Source organism: Lepisma saccharinum, chromosome 19 (assembly GCF_977018435.1).
Source record: "Lepisma saccharinum chromosome 19, izLepSacc3.1, whole genome shotgun sequence".
Lineage (NCBI taxonomy): Eukaryota > Metazoa > Arthropoda > Insecta > Zygentoma > Lepismatidae > Lepisma > Lepisma saccharinum.
The window spans coordinates 62308033-62322180 of NC_139247.1; the positions used below are offsets into that span (position 1 = coordinate 62308033).

At 39.2% G+C, this 14148-nt stretch overlaps 1 protein-coding gene across 1 annotated transcript in view; it reads left to right on the forward strand.

The window, feature by feature from the left end:
* Window positions 1-14148, forward strand: part of Fur2 (furin-like protease 2) — a 1025686-nt gene that overhangs the window by 214120 nt on the left and 797418 nt on the right. The window lies entirely within an intron of this gene.

A 14148-nucleotide genomic window follows, 5' to 3' on the forward strand; every position in this document is an offset into this window, starting at 1 on the left:
GAAGGATGAAGAAGGTTGCTTTGCTCAGCTTTGCCAAACAACTGTTCAATAAAATACAACTTCTCACTTCGAGGATGTTATTTCAGTTATTAAATAGAACAGCTCCATAGGTAGGAACTTCACTACATTTATAGAATATAAGAAATCTGAATTCAGATCTCCCACTAGAAATTTGGCATCTCCAGAATGTGGAGAAATTTGACTATGACTCGTTGAGACATTTTCGGTGGGATGAAAAAGTAATTTCAGAATTCTGCTGCAGAAAAATCATATTCGTTGTATTTACTGTGACACCATATCGCTCTATTAAACGATGACGCTCCATACACAAGAAACACAAAGTAACACACATACACACAAAAAATACTTTTGTTGTTTATGTTACATAAACAAAAAGGCATTGATGCAAAATTAATATGGTTTTTGGAGTTTTTCTGAATGATAAAGAATGTGTGATACTCATGCAAGTGACAGCAAATAATTGGCTCTTGTTTTTTTTATTAATGGTGATATTTTTTGTAATTATTATATAACTGCACTTATATAAACAACAAAGGAAGCAGTGATTCCATATCAAATTGGTTTCTTTAATTTTAGTGGTGAGAAAAATGTGTGGGCCTCTAAGGCCACCTCCCTTAAGTAAAAATGTTTCTTGTACAGCCAACGGCAAAGGTAATAGTTGGCAAGTTGTTCATTGTTATTTTCATAATTTTTAATCTACATCTTTCAGGAACGAAGCATATGCTGCCCTCTACTTATTAAAGTTTTTATTTCAATTCATAATCATGACTAGGACGGATAGTTATGCATTTATATGCAAATGCATACTTTAAACGTTTTTTTTAAGAAATGCATATCGTATATGCAAATGCATGTGCGAACCATATACTGTATATCAACTTCTTGCATATTTTAGAGCCAAAGAACACTACTGAAAATGTATATTACGTCTGTGCATTGGGTGTATTGTCTTCTTAATAAAAGAACTTCCAATTTCCTGCCGTCACTTCTGTCTATTCTCCATTTTCATTTACAAAACAAGGAGATAAGACCTCTTTGGTTGTTCTCGCGGGAAAACTCAAGAACTGCTCGTTTTGAGAGAGAGAGAGATATACATGGTATGGTTCACAGATGAACATGACCTGACATGTCATGTAATGTTGCTTTAAAATATTGTCCACTTGTAAATTCTGAAGTAGAGCGATCTTTTTTTTTTAGTATAAAAATATTCTTGCCGAAAACTCGAGTTTGAAGGTTGAGATGTCATGCTATAATCAAGTGCAATCATGATCTGCAAGGAATTTAATTTTTCTTTAATTTAAGAAACAGAAGAGTGTGTGGAAGAATTGAACATTTTACATTTACCTAGGTATATGCTAAACCGTATGAGCTGAAAAAAAGATCAAATCCCCTGTCTACATGTAGGTTTTTTGCGGTAACTGAAAGAAAACATTTTTAAATAGGTAAGGTGCTTTTTTTAAAGTGCATATTTGCATGCATGAATTTTAAGTGCATAACTATCATGACGTTGTTGAAAACAGACAGAATGAAAATTGTGATGGGACAATTTATTTTGCCGTTGGTTGTACCGCACGGGTAAGCTAGGGTTAATAGACTTACGTAGACACGATCTACTAGAGGATGCAGAGTATTCGAAATGACAGCAAAGCCACGTAATTCCCTGTTGGACTTCCGCTCCCCACTCATCCAGCCTACTAGTAGAAACTTTTATATAACCTTGAAGCAGATACCCCACAGCTGACGTCGGCGGCTTGTCGCTAAGCGCTCTGACTGAGGAAAATAATTTAGGGGAACGACATGTGACGGGTGCCTTGTTAAAAGTTCCCGGAGTTTGGCATGGCCTAGTTCTACCTGTAGCAGTTCTCCAGGAATCATCTCCTTACAGAGGTTTTATCGATCATAAATACGAGCGGGAGTCAAATTAAAACTTAAAGGTCCGATAAAAACTATGCGACAGACTCTATACAGGTCAAATTTACATCAGGTGTCAACTGTTATTTACAAAACGACCTCAAGGGTGGAACATTGATCAAGTCAGCTTCACAACAAAATTTTCGTCATTTTTAAAAATGGCGCCTCCTTCACTTGTGAAGAGCAGTGGTTTCTTGCCCTCTGGAAGCCTAAAACAAACAGAAATTCTCTGGCAAATAAAAATTCAATATCTCTATGCATGGTTACCACGCCAGCAAGTTTACGAAGTACGGCAATGGCTTCCGTTCGCACGCAGATGGGTGGAAACACCTTCGCAATGGGTCATGCAGAACCCGGATTTTGATGACATTTTATCTTTTAACTGGTACAATGTAGACATTTCTAACTAGTACAGAAATCCTGAACACCCTCCTCAGGTTGAAGAACTGTAATTTTTTGGGCCATTTTTTACCATTTTTTAAAATTTTTAGGTCATTTTTTAAAATTTTGCGTCATTTTTAGGTCATTTTTTTAAAAAAAAATGTGTCATTGCATGCTGAAACATAAGAAGTTCAACAATTAGATTCTCTATTCTGTAAAATGTTATCTTGCGGTACTTACTCTTATGTTTAACTACCAGCGCAACAAAGCAACATGCACCTTTAATGCAGTGAAATTCTTTTTTCTCTCCAAATGTTTATCAATTAATACTTGTGCTTTGACTGTATAGAATGTATGAATATCTATTTTGTTGTGTAATACTCTGATATTTGTGAATTCTTCCCAATGTTATTGTGATCAATAAAGTAAGTGTACAATATATATATACTATTTTCAATAAGCAGATTTAGTTTTGTACGAATTTTTGGGTCATTTTTCAAAGATTTTAGGTCATTTTACAGGACTTTTGTTGTCATTTTAACGGTCATTTTTCAAAGATTTATAGGTAATCAAAATACGGACCCTGGAAGTGACTGCGCGTGCATCCCAAAGATTCTTCTTCCTGAGATATACAGGCACTAAATAAAGACTTGAAAATATACGTGGGTCAGCAATGGATATGCTAAAATGTAGCCAACCAATCTACATGCAGAAATCTACTAGATATAAAACGAAAAAAATTAAGGTTTTGATTTGACTGTCCCTCGTATAATTACCAAAACCGCAATGGGTCATTCCAGCGTTACGTGTGTGTCATTCACACATAAGATGTTAGATTCTTTATATGCGATTGTATTAAAATATTCACAATGAACCGATTTCATAGAATTGTGAAGCGCTTTATGCTGTCTGATAACAAATTTAAAAACTTGAATATGGCGACAGCCTGAATTCGTGAAAAGCATTAATGAAAATGTGTTACGTGTGTGACGCTTTAAAAATGTAGCCAAGTTTGACTTTATTTGTCTGTGAAACATATGTGGTACAGTTGATAATTTTTGTTGATGAAATTTGCAAATTATTAGCATTGACAAGCACATAAACCTTAATGAAATAAAAAAAAACAATAATAATTTCCAGATTGATTCATTTTGTTATAGGACCACTTTTCGTGCAATGCCCCTTATGTTTCCAGCGAATGTTAAGTATGAACTGAAGTATTCATTTTTGAAAAAAAATAATGTGTCCCGTACATAACTTTAAACGTCTATTTTTAATTAGAGGATCATGTACAAGTGTGAAAAATAGACATAACATGCCTTCACGCTAATAAAAATTAATAATATGCCACCTATGAACATATGTTAAACAGTTTGACAATACACAGAATTATCTCATTTTCAGCACTTCACCTCGTTCTACATACAATATTGTTATGTAAATTTGTTGAAAAGCATTTTAAGTTATTTTTTTTAAACTACCATAGTTCTAGTATAGTAGTTTCTGAATTGAAACTACTGTATACTTCTAGAGAGGAATACTTCCCATTTAAAGACCTAAGAAGGGGATATTTCTTTCGACCACTGTATATTAGGAACTCCTGGTATAATATTTGTGTACTCTTTTTTATTACCTTATGATATTAAACCGCCGTCTTCTCTTTTTTCAGGTCAGTGAGTGCGAAGTTAATTGGTTTATATCCCACCCACATTTGTGAGTATAAACTTCAGCTTGAAATGCTATTTTTGAAATTATTTTTCAAGATAAATATTGTAGTAATACTAAGAGCATTAGGTTTGTTTGTCCGTTAATTAAGCACTGTCATTTGTACATCACAATGTTACGGTTCTGTAAACAGTAGCGGATTAGCAACTTTTTATCGAATGAACCTTTTTTTTTCCCCCTCCCACCTATCGATAACAGTGTGGGTGGTTCCCGTCACGAACAGAAATTGATTTCATACAGATTTACTGTTAATTTTAAACAATCCTGTTTTCCCTTAATCCGTTTAGGTTGAAGGTTATTTCAGTGCTCAGAATACTTAACCTTCTGGTAAAGCACCCAAAATTCAGTCTCACTTCCCCATGGTACAGCCCGATGACTACTTCTTGCAGGACAACGAGGCTGTGGCGTCTGCATTCACGGTCAAGATAATCCTCTGTGGATTTTATTGTTCTGTGTTTGTCCTTGCATATGCTGAGTGCCCCTTACAGCCTCAGCTTTTAATAAGTAAGCAAATTTTATCTTCGGAAACAGCACTGTTTTAGTTCTTGTTAAGTAATGGATTAGTTTCAAGAATTGAGTGCGGAAGTTTTTAACAGATACCTTTTATTTTACTGTTAAGAGGCTACCTAAATTTTGTTTTAGTTAATAGGCTTATCCCCGTATTGTGTGACGGGCAAAAGTATCATACGTGCTGATATGCCCATAATATCACGATCAATCATTATTTCTTTTTAGAAGAAGTTTGTTGGTCGAGTTGGGTTGTACAGAGCATTCATTCCCTGACATTCGCTACGAGACTCGGCGGCAAGCGACCCGGCATCAGCGCTTGTCTTTCCCAGTGAACGGGGTCCGCGACAGTCGCTAGAGTCGGCTATTAAAATTACAGTTTTCATATTGTGTACTAACCTTGACTACAGAATGTGTTGAAAATGATGTCCCTCTGCTGCAACACATTCCTGGCATCTCCGAAGGAAATTGGCATTTACACATGCAAGTTCGTCTACTGTAATTCTCATTATTAAGAATATTAGCGGCTCTAAATGCTGTGGTTTTTGAAACACCCGTTTCTTGTGAGAGGCGGCGGATAGATTTCCGAGGAGACTGTTCTAACCTTTGTCCTATCTCATCGAGTTTTTTCTCAGTAAGTACACGTGGGTTTTTCTTTCCACTTTTATTCAGAACTGACCCTGTTACTCTAAACTTTTTTACTAGGTTTAATATAGTGGTCCTATGTGGAACGGGAACACCAGGAAATTTCGTTGCAAAACGTCGTCGCACTTCTCCACAATTCCTCTTTCCGAAGTAACAGTCGACAAGATAAATCCTTTGTTGTAATGTAAACTTTTGTGGTGCCATATAATACCACAATCTTCAACACAGGGACACGACACGACACAACACAACACAACACAACACAACACAACACAACACAACACAACACAACACAACACAACTTCCGAGGGAGGATTATACTGGCGTCAGTCTGTAACGTCAACACAAGGGGAAAGAGAGCGAAGGCAGGCAGAGCGAAAGAAATAGACTGTAGCGTGCGACTGTTCACCGTTCACCGGGACCCCATTCACCGGGAAAGACAAGCTCTGATGCCGGGCCGCTTGCCTCCCGAGTCTCGTAGCGAATCAGGGAATGCTCTGTACTTGATTCCTGACAACTTCCGATTCAGTGACTTCGCTGTGGAACTGGAAATTTACTATTTCCAAAGAGAATAGGTGCAGTTTTCCAACCAATCAGTAAATCTTACCGTGTTAGGCGATCGACTTCCAATCTCACCACTAAAGTTTTCGGGTTTATAGCCCAGCCTGGGCATGGATGTTCTTTGCGAGTGTTTCTTTAACAATTTCGTCTAATCATCACTCATTCTCATCGTCACGATTCGCCAAAGATGGCAGAAAAGCAGCGTAAAATAACAGAAAACGCAAGCACGATAGAGGTATTTACTGTAGCGCTTAATGCATCACTTCAAGAGTCTGAATGCTGTATTCCATCAGCTTTAATCTTCTTGGAATGCTTACGACTGAAACAATAACCAAGTTACATGCACAGAGTCAATCCCTGTAGGGAGAAAGTCTGTCAGTTCCGTGCCATAAATCTTCGTTATTGGTTTGGGGCATCTTGAGTCGATTAAGCTTAATTCTGAACAGAATATAAACGATTACACTTCGGAATATCGCGTAGTTGGCAAATTATCGTCGGAGCACAGAGACGAAGGTAAAATTACGTCTCTCGCTTGCCCTGCACGAGGAAGGAAATGTGATTGATGAGATGTGATGCAATTAATTTTGAAGATAATTTTGTTTTTTGGTATGGAAAGAGCAAGTGGTTCATTCGACAAAGACAGCGCTGTGCAATTGGTGTGGTATGTAGAAATTTATTTCCGGAGAGGATTTCAATTACTTAATTACTAATTGTTGTTATTGTGCTGTGGGAGTGACAATGGAGGATCTCATTCCATTTACAGGAACGTGCATTACCTGTGTGTGATATTCTGTACTTTCAAATATTTGAAATATATATTGTTAAAAATGACAGTCAAATATAATTGCATCATTGTATTCACATGTTATCTATTATCAGGACATACGATGTGCTTCCCAAAACGAAGTGTGTTGGCATTCTCACAGTGTAAAGAAATCGGTTTCATCCTTTTCTTCTGATTATAGTATGGCACATATATTTATGAAACATGTATGTAAGAAAGGAACGTAACTATTCTAAGCTTTTAGATTAACAGTTTTTCATCCACCCAACGTTGAAATAAAAGGGGAATACAGAATTTTCTTACGGGGCAATAGTACGGTACTGACGAAAGCGGAAGAATACCGGCAATGCTCGTGAATGAAATGGTGACTGGTTGTAGGAAATATTAATTATAACAACATATCTTCATCAGTGTGACAGTTATTTTAAACGAATTTTTAGTACATACGACCTCGAAATCTCAAAAGTATGTTCATTGTACGTATCTTTGAAATTATTACACTACACATTATAGTTAGAATTGCTATATTGTTTACACGAACTATACTTGTAGTTTCTTGACGTGTGTATTCGCCAGATAATACTGCAGTTATCAGTAGTTCCACACGCTTCTTACAACTGTTAATTAATATCCCAAAATGAATTCCAGGGTCACCAAAGTTCATTTGCATATTTATATTTACAAATAACGTTCTCAATTTGGATTTTGGTTTCTACCGACGGTTCATTTTTTTAAAGTAATGCAGCTTAGAAACAGCCTAACAAGGATCTGTCGCCCGGATCCACTGTAAGCTTGTCTTCTGTGTTTGAGATTGTCTCTTCATCGATATAATCATCATTCATCCTCATCGTCGCGATTATCAAAAAGTGTCAGAAGATACAAGGATACAACATTCTGAAAAATATACAATTCGCTCTTTCAGTCATTTGATTTAAAGAAACACGTATTGGGCAGCATACGCAAGGAAGATCACCAAGACGCATTGTATTCCGGAACGGCCTTGCCTTGCTCTTAGCGTCCAGTGACTAAGGACTCTCGCCCGCTGCAGGGAATTCAATTCCAGATCCTTATTTTCGGGGGACGCTGGGCGCATCCGAGCGGACATGTTCCCCGAATACCATTCACGTGCCTGCGCACGGCAGCTCGACACTGAGTGCCGAATTTATAATAGGGTCAGGTCTAATTGGGTGCGTTATCTGCGAATAATATCCGTTCTTCGGGGATGGTGGTGGACGACGGTACGTGCTTCTTGCCCGCTGGAGCGTAGGTGATGGCGCCTGTTCTTGGGGGGAAGAGAACACTTAGTCCTGAAAGGCTCCGCTGGTGTTGAATTACATGTAGGACGCTGACCGTGTGATTACATCCACATTGAAAAGGGGAGTACTGAGCTCCAGAGTAATTTCAGTTTTATAATGATTTTCGTGATACTTTCGAACAGCGGTTCTCAACCTGTGGTCTGCGGACCCTTTCGAGGCCGCCATGACCTTCTATTGGGTCCGCGAATGCATGAAGAAGTGTTACAACCTTGTATACTTTTAATCAAAGTTTGAGAAATATCCCTGATGGCGTAGTGGTAACGTCGTCTTGTAATCAAGGGGTCTCGAGTTTGATACCCGTTGGAGATTCATAGTGATTCGGATAGCACCTTAAACTGTGTAGGTCCAGTCATAGCGAGCCGAATGAATATTCCCTTAAAGATACTAGTTGGAACACTATACACGCGTACTTTTCCAGAATTTGGAATATCTGAGCGGTTTTTCGAAAGGAGACAAGGCTTTGTTGAGAGAAAGAAACCAACCGCGGCTTACGGTAAAACTATGTATTAATGGTTTCATATTGAGCAGCTGATATTTTACGTGAACTATATGTTGCCCGTTCTGCACCATTTGATGGGATAATAGACTAAAATACCAACGCCAAGGAAAATTAGGAATTTCTATGTTCCAAGTTAGTACAGATGACCGTGGATGTCCGAAGGCTTTTTTTTTTCTTCAGGGAGGGGCAAGCAAGGTATCATATTCCCAGAAGGTGGATTTGTTTTTTTGATTTAGTTTATTTAACGTCGCATTTCTGTCACTTTTGGCTAATCGCGATGATGGGCATGAATGGTGAAAGATGAAGTAAATTAATTGCCAATCACAAACACACATGGACAACACCCAACCCCCGCCCCACACAGGATTATACCGACTGAGAGTCCAGTTGCCAAGGCAACGTTGCAGTTACCGCGGTGACTACGTGAAAGTGAGATTGACTTTTGGGTCCTTTCTCAAAAGGTCACCCTGCACCCCTCCAGGGGTGACAAACTAAGCATATTTGCCTCCATAATAGCATTGAACCCTCAACAAACATTCCTTCAGTTTCAAGTTATCATCTTCCTACAACGCCCTCATAATAAACATAAATTGCTGTGACTAAAATAAAATTATATGTGTTCTTACTTACTCTCGAGCATTCTTAAACCCGAAGGCTTATGGCTGGAGCAACGCAAGCCTTCGATCTGTTCATATCCTGTGCAAGATCAATCCAATCTTTTCCATCCTTACCGATTTCCTTTACGTCGAAATTATATGTGTGAAACACATAATTTTGTTTGACATTTATTGTCCCGGGGGAGTCTGATCCCCCCACCTTCCAGACACCCATGCAGGTAACTTGCCTCAAAGTATTCCAACGTGGGATGACGTGCTCCCGCAACCAACAATGCCAATTTCCAATTCTTCGGAGATTCTCTTTAATGTACCTAAATTGTTCAGCGTTTCGAGAGCTGCTACGGGAGCCACGGTATACTTAGGACGGTGCAAATGCTTCCATTCCCACTGAATTCATCCACCCACGTGGGATAAATTTGCATACGGCACAATGGCTGTCAGGGCGTCCATTAAGGTAACCCAAGCCACCGTGCACATCCAAGCGGGCGCTTTGTTCACTCCCTCGCACCTACAAACTGAACCCAATAGACTGCACGGAGATATGCATCTCGACGGTCCTGCATCCAATCAGAAAGCGAGAAATTGCCAGTTTGTTGATGCGATCCCCCCTGCTGCTAATGAGGCTGTATTAGAACGGCAACGACTTGAGATGCGTGTAAGCCGTGAGGGAGTCGCAGATCGGAAGCCGAATTCGGATGTTGATCTTTCGGCTTAGCACTCTCGAGTAAATGGATTGTGGTGTGTATCGTACGCGGAGGGTGCCTAAGGTCTCGTCATGGGAGAGAAATTGATCACAGAGGTTGCAGACAGGTCACCTCTACAAGCAGATTACTATTGATGCTATCGGGTTGTCCCGAGACGAGACACAGTCCTGTCTCGTGAGCGTGGGGGTATGTCTCGGTATTGTGTCCATACTCTGTCCCGAGTATATATGGAGCAAGGCCGCGCATAGCGGCAGAGAAGGTGGGGGGGATTGAGTGGACAGAGCGAAGCAGTACTCGCTGCTGCGAAGACTGGTAACTGCAGTGGCTTTCTCCCCCAACGCAATCCCGTTCCCTCTCACGAGTTCATTGGTGGAGCCATCTCGCGTCCCTACTTGCGCGGGGACTTGTTTTCGTTCGCTTGCTCCATAGGTAGCCGGAACAGAGTATAGTTGCAAATGCTGTTTTTGTTCTCCGCCTCAAGTTGTAAATGTAATGAAGGGGTCCCGGATTCGATTCCCGGTAGAGACACGTACTGGTTCGGATGACACTTTAAACTGTAGGTCCATTCCCGATTAGCCTTACTGTGCATGAAGTAAACTTAAATCACCAACTCAATCAATCAATCAATGAAGTTGTAAGTAAATGTTTGTCTTCTCCACCCCCTCCCTCCGGTCTTCCCAAGGTCAATAGCTCCTGTCCCCAAGATCATGTCATAATCGCCGTAAAGTATTTAATTAGGGTAGCGTGTCTTCCTATTACTGAAAGTCGCATTTTTTTAAAGCTTTCCTGAACGCTTCACTTGATCTGCACGCTCCCCTAAATTCGTCCTTTTCTTCATCTAACGGACTAAGTGTGGTGCACCTAGTAGCAAAGGTGAGTTAAAAGCAGCTAAAGCAAATGAATTGCGAAGGAAGTATATTCTGATTCCTCCCTCCCTAACTTCATGATATATATTGCAAGATGTAAACTTTTTCTATATGCTTTAAAAATACCGGGTGTCTCAAAAGTCTTTCCGGATTACAAACTTTATTCATATCCGCTATATGCAATGAATGTAGAGATGTGAAAGTGGTGCCAAAATGTTGGAAAACTAACCAAGTTTTTTTGTTGCAGGTTTGAGTAACGTGGCTGTAGTGTAGCAGTGTCAGTGCCCAGAAAACCGGAAATGTTCACAAATCAGGAAAAAGCTCAGCATGTCCTCTGGTATCACGAGACCCGGTCACTAATAACATTGCAGAGGAATTCTCAAATGTACAGAATTCTTTCGTCTAGAATATCTGCCATCAATAAGTTGGTATTTAAAAAATGGAATTTATCTTCATTCCCAAATCCTGTCAAGTTCAAGAAACATTGTATGGAAAGATGCCACCCGATGTCAAGAGCATTAATTCCGGATTCCTTGGCACTGACACTGCTACACTACAGCCACATTACTGAAACCTGCAACAAATAAACTTGGTTAGTTTTCCAACATTTTGGCACCACTTTCACATCTCTACACTGCATATAGCGGATATGAATAAAGTTTGTAATCAGGGAAAGACTTCTGGGACACCCGGTATATGTTACAGCTGCTTTAAAATATTCACGAATTACGTCAGAGTATTAAAATTCATACTGTGTAATCACAACATCCAGTTGTGGTGCCAAATAATATGAAAGTTCAAATTTTGCATAATTTCGACACTAATTACCATTTTTGTATGCCCGGTGAATGACCAAAAAAAGTCTAAAAAGTATTGGCTGGTATCCGTAAATAAGTTCCAACCGATACATCGGTATTGGCTCAGTCCTAAAATGCATACATATTGAGTTTTGAATTATTTTAAGGAAAGATCCCGGTAATCCAATTTTGATGGCGCGTTTCTCATCGTCGCTATGATCCTATAGTGACAGAAAAGCGACGTAAAACGATGAAAATACAAAACTGTCTACCAAGGGCACTCGCAGGGAGGGGCCAGGGGGCACTTGCTCCCTCTGAGATTTCTGGAATAAGTTAATGCAATTCGAATGGTGAAATTGGAGCGATATTTTCTGTAAAAAAGTGTTGTTTTCTATGACTTACAGACCGTAAGTTACAACAACTAATATTATTATTATTATTAAGTAGGGTTACATTTAAGTTTACAGTTATTTACATTCTGCATCTCATAGATGTACAGTGTAAATATTTAGTAAGGCCTCACTGAGGCCTCACCTTTTACAGAAAAAAACAAAGAAAAACCGATATTGAATTGGAAACACTGCAGCGTCAATGCCGAAACTCTATCCAAGATAAGGAAGAACTGCACAGCTGTGAGTCGTGAACACCACACAGAAGAGCAATGTTAACCATGAGTCATCAAGGAATTAGCATAGCGTTTCTTTCTGTGGTCATTCGGCCTCGGAAGAAATATTTGTTGTGCATTTTGAGCTCTCAAGAAATCAGGTTCTGAGCTGGCGATTTATTTCCTTCATGAATGAAAATAGGTTGTTCATTTTTTCGTTTCTTTTCTCTCTTTTGTCATTAGCTCTAAAACAAATATAAAAAGTAAAAAGTGGTAACTTTGCTATTTTTACGACCATATTATATCCCTCTTCTTTACTTTCAACGATAAGGACGAATGTTGGAGCGACCAGAAAAAATGAACGAACACAATAAGCTCTTAAATATTACCCAAGCTTCGTAAATAGATGCCGGCCCCAGTGGCAGAGTGGTTATCACATCGCGCTACGACGCCAGGGGTCCCGCGTTCGAATCCTGGCCTGGGCATGGACTTGTGAGTGTCCATTCATCAATTTCATCATATCGTCACTCATCCCCATATTTGATTGAGTTTGATTGATTGAGTTTATGTTTGAAGTCCACTTTATGCACAGTAAGGCTAATCGGGACCGGACCTACAGTTTAAAGTGGGATCCGAACCACTATGTGCCTCCACCGGGTATCGAACCTGGGAACCCTTGATCAAGGCGATAATGCTACCACTGCGGCATCGGGGAGGCCTCCCCCGTATTTGCAACTTAGCCAAAAGTGGCACAAGAAGCAAACTAAAATAAAGCAAATCAATCAATCGAACATAGGGTCTCCGGTTTCATAGAGCAGTATGCAAAGCACTCGGTCATGAAGACCCTCAAAATTGAAATAATAAGTGGAACAAAAAACCTGATATTAGAGTATTTTAAGAGTTTAGGCAGATTAACAATTCACGTCAACCTACAACAATTTCACCTGTATTGTGTGATATATGGTTCTGCCCTAATATATTTGAACGTGCTCTTGCGATAATATTATAGTTGCACATTTCCGTCTTGCAACACACAACCTCGACTCGACACGATATGTGCATTTCCTTGCCCGTTTTCTGTATTTTTTTCTATTTAGGATATATTACGTTGCTTTTTTGCCTCTTGGTTAATCCATGGCGTGAGAATGATTGACCAATTGATAGCATGGATGTGATGGGGCAAACATGCCTTAATCATGGTTCGAACTTAAGACCTCTGTCTTCAAAGCACGTTACAATCTGCCACGTGTGTCTTTTCATCTCCAGTCACCATTAATTTCAAGAGGTAGAAAACGACGTTACTCAAACAAATTGTATAAATAATTTCAATGACCATAAACATTTGTTGCACTTGTTGAGAGAAATCCATACCCTCGTAACGTTATAAGTAAACGTCGACCTAGTTGATGTCCCAGGATCCCTTCCTTGCACGAAAATCACACTGTGTCCACAGGATTTACGACTGAACGCTTACTAAAGTAATAGAAATGTGCATCCCCATTTCCATTAATCGTTCACTCTTCGTATATTTTGAGGTCAGCTAATTCGAACATACGACTCTAAGACAGCTACACACTGCCAAAAAAACTGCAGTGTCAACAAAGTAAATACTGTATTTTATATATTTTTGGTAATGGAATATTTTTCCCTTTAGCTTCTTATTTATGTTTGATTTGGTTTATTTTACTTCGCTTTTCTGCCACTTTTGGCTAAACGCGACGATGAGGATGAGCGATGAAATGATGAAATTGATGACGGGACACTCACAATGAAAACCGAATGAACACAATGCCAAGGCGGTGTTTAAGCAAGCTGTGCTAACCACTCTACCACGGAGGCCGGAATACTTTTTAGTTAGGAGAAATCGTTCCTTGACAGCGAACTAAGAACAGTTAATATGCGTCACGTCAGAGTTATAATATTAAATTTTTAACAATCAATTGGGATTTACTCTTAACCATTTTTTTGCCTACATAAAAACTTCCACACGGTTAAGATCGTTTACACTAAGGACAACAGCGTTAAAGTCTATGCTTTAAGGAATGATTAAGCACACTATGATGACGGAAAATAATAATTCACATGACTATAGTGATGCATTACATCGGTGAAACATTAATTTTCGATCATCAAGAAATATTGAAAAACGCAGGGACACAATGACCAATTGATTGGTTTATTTTACTTCGCTTTTCTTCCACTTTTGAGTA